The sequence below is a fragment of the Crocodylus porosus genome, unplaced genomic scaffold (assembly GCF_001723895.1).
Source record: "Crocodylus porosus isolate Cpor-Errol unplaced genomic scaffold, CroPor_comp1, whole genome shotgun sequence".
NCBI lineage: Eukaryota > Metazoa > Chordata > Crocodylia > Crocodylidae > Crocodylus > Crocodylus porosus.
Genome location: NW_017728943.1, coordinates 92092474 through 92096087, shown reverse-complemented (window position 1 = coordinate 92096087; position 3614 = coordinate 92092474).

Genomic DNA, 3614 nt, shown 5'->3' with positions numbered 1-3614 from the left:
CACATACATATATCTACACATACACACACACAAACAAACACATAATGGCATTTCATTTTAATCACAGGAAGACATGGATCTGGGGGGTTTTAACTAGAGAATCTTGGTTTTTTTCAGAGAATTTGCAATTTTTAAACAGAGAAAATCTCTGCTCATGACCTTTCTTGGAAGCCACTGGAGTTGCCATCAACCCTGCTGAGAGAAATACAATCAGATTTTCATCCTGCAGTAACCAGGTTCCAGGCTAAGGATATTTCATTTAAAAGTACATACAGTACTTTAAAGTCTTAGTGGGAGAATAAGATAGTGGGCTAAAGCACAGATCTGGTTGAACACCCGGTTACTACTGACTGTTGGTTTTGATCTTGCTAATCCAACCACTTACCTTCTCGCTCCTCTGTTACCTCAAGTATCTTATCAGAAATGTTTTGGGGGTTTTTTCTGACTTTGAGCAATGCCAAGGAGCAAAAATCATGCCGGGAATAAACACTAACAGAAGATAACCAAAGAGTCCCTAACTTGGTTGCAACACTTTCCAGACAGCTGCCTGGCCAAACTGTCAGTAGTACAGCTAAATTAAAGACTCATCACTTTCTGGTAAGAATTGGATAATACTCCAGAGGAAAGCCCATTGTAGCATTATTCCTGCAGAAGCTATTCTGCAGAGGAGAAGGAGAGAGTTTTCTTAGTTGTTACTACAAAGGGTCACTGTGAGGATGCAGTTTATGTTAGGCCTTTTCCATTGCCACCTCAAACTTCTACCCATCAGGAGAGTGTGCCAAAGAGTGAACTCAACTTCCCTGTACTTCCTTGGCACTTTGATTCAACCTGGGTGTGATTTATCTCCATGTGGCCCTTGATTAACTCAAGTTCTGAGTATGTCAAAGCACAGCCTCTTACTACCTTGAGGTTTGAGTTGCTTTTAACCCTAATCCTCCATCTTTGGAGGCCTGAGTGATGCATGTTTGATCTAAAACTTTATACTTTCTGAAGAAAGATAGAATATGATCTCATGTTTCAAGTAGAGATTTCTACTAGCATACTCAGGAATTTTGAGTACTGGGCAATTTCAGCACATTAATGAAATGACTACCTGCGAGGGCACTTTTCTGTAGGTGGACTACTTGAATTTTCAGGGCAGAACTTTGTTCCACAGGTTTCATTTGGAATATCCTGAAACACATGCACTTTCCCCCATCAATTATGCTGCTATGTATAGATTTTGCCTTGGAAAACAAAGGATAAGTTATACAAATCCTGTGAATGAGATAAGACTTCATGACATTTGTCCAAAGCAGCTTTGGATTCCAGAGGCATTATATGTATGAACTAGGTAACTGCCTGTCAATAATCCTCCTCCCTCATCTTCCCCTAGGCTCATTGGGGGAAGGGAAAGACAAGGGAGGAGGAAGCCTTGGACCACTAAATCAAGCAGCACCCACAAGTACAGCCCAGCCTAGACTGACAAGCAGAACATATACACAGGTAAGCAACAGGGGCCAGGGCATTGCTGTGATTAGGCAGCCAGTGCACACATCCACAGGAAGTCTCAAATGCCTCTACACAAATGCCTCTACACATATGCTCCCACAAATGCTGGGAAACCAGCAAGAGGAACTTACCATCCTGCTAGCTGACACCAACCCAGACATAGTGGGAGTCACTGAAATGTGGTGAGACCCAACATATGACTGGGCGGTGTACAGGAGGGACAGGACAGGGAGGAAAGGTGGGGGCGTGGCACTCTACATTAAGAGGAATAGACATCCTCATCAGGTAGCACACAGTCAGAGGAGGGGCACACTGACGTCCTCTGGGTTAGAATACAAGGCAGTCAAGGGGAAAGAGACTTAATGGTGGGGGTCTACTACAGACCACCCAACCAAGGGGAAGAACTAGACCAGGAATTCTTAAGTCAGCTCAAGGAGGTAGTTAGGTCAAAGGATGTGGTCATCGTGGGTGACCAGAACTTTCCAGACACCTGCTGGGAAGAGGAGTCAGCCAGGTCTGGCCGCTCACGTAGGTTCCTAGCCCAAATGCAGGACCTTCATGTAACCCAGGAGGTGCACAGCCCCACCAGAGAAGAAGCCTTGTTGGACCTGGTGCTGGCCATGGGTGATGACCTGGTGAGGGGGCTGCGGGTGCTCGACCACCTGGGCGGCAGTGATCATCGCCTGCTGGAATTCACCATCCAGCACAAGGTGGCAAAGGCCTGCAGCAAGGCAGCAGCCCTAGATTTAAGGAGGGCGGACTTCAATGAGCTAAAGAGAATAGTCAGGGAAGCACTGGTGTCCCGGAGGGGAGGGGAGCGAGGTGTCTAAGAAGAGTGGTTGCTCCTTAAGGAGACAATCCTCCAAGCCCAAAGGGAGATAAACCCAACATGGATCAAAGGGAGCAGGAGGGCACAAAAGACCCCATGGCTCACCAAAAGCATCTGGGAATGTCTTCTAGCTAAAAAGGAGGCGTACACCCAATGAAAGGGAGGCGCCATCACCAGGGAGGATTTTACTGCAGTTGCTCGGGGATGCAGGAGGGCAGTCAGGAAGGCTAAGGCGGAGGTGGAACTGGGACTAGCTTCCCGGATCAAGGACAACAAAGAAGTCCTTTTTTAAATTCACAGGGGGCAAAAAGAAGGTACCAGGTAATGTGGGGCCCCTGCAAGACACGCTAGGAAATTTGGTTGTCACACCAGACAACAAAGCTAACCTATTTAATGACTTCTTTGCCTCCATTTTTCTGAGAGGGGACCAGATCAGCCCCACAACCGGGGCCTCCTCAGGCCCCAGGGGAGGCCCATCTAGGCCATGGGTCTACTCAGGGAACTTCTGGAGGGATCTGCTGTATTTAAATCAGCTGGTCCGGACGATCTCCCCCCGAGATTGCTGAGGGAATTGGCTGAGGTCATTGCGGGACCCCTGGCATGGCTGTATGAGCACTCATGGTGCTCTGGTGTGATACCAGAGGACTAGAAGAGGGCCAGTGTGGTTCCCATTTTCAAAAAAGGGAGGAAGGAGGACTTGGGGAACTATAGGCCAGTTAGTCTTACCTCGATCCTGGGTAAGCTTTTTGAGAGAATTATTTTGGCACATGTCCACGAAGGACCAAGCAGGGGAGATTATGCTTAGAGGCAACCAACACGGGTTTATTAGAGACAGATCCTGTCAGACCAACCTGATGGCCTTCTACAACCAGGTCACAAAATCCTTGGATACAGGTGTCGCGGTGGACATAGTCTGTCTGGACTTTAGGAAGGTCTTCGACACTGTCTCTCCCCCCATATGCATTAAGAAATTAGGCGACTGTGGCATTGATGCCTACACAGTCAGATGGGTCGCAAATTGGCTGCAGGGTCAGACCCAGAGAGTGGTGGTGGACAGGTCTTTTTCAACCTGGAGAGATGAGGGCAGTGAGGTGCCCCAGGGCTTGGTCCTCAGGCCCGCACTGTTCAACATCTTCATCAGTGACTTGGACAAGGGGGTGAAAAGCATTTTGTTCAAATTTATGGATGACACTAAGATGTGGGGAGAAGTGGGCACTCTGGAGGAGAGGGACAGGCTACAATTAGATCTGAACAGGTTACAGAGATGAGTGGATGAAAACAGGATGGGTTTCAA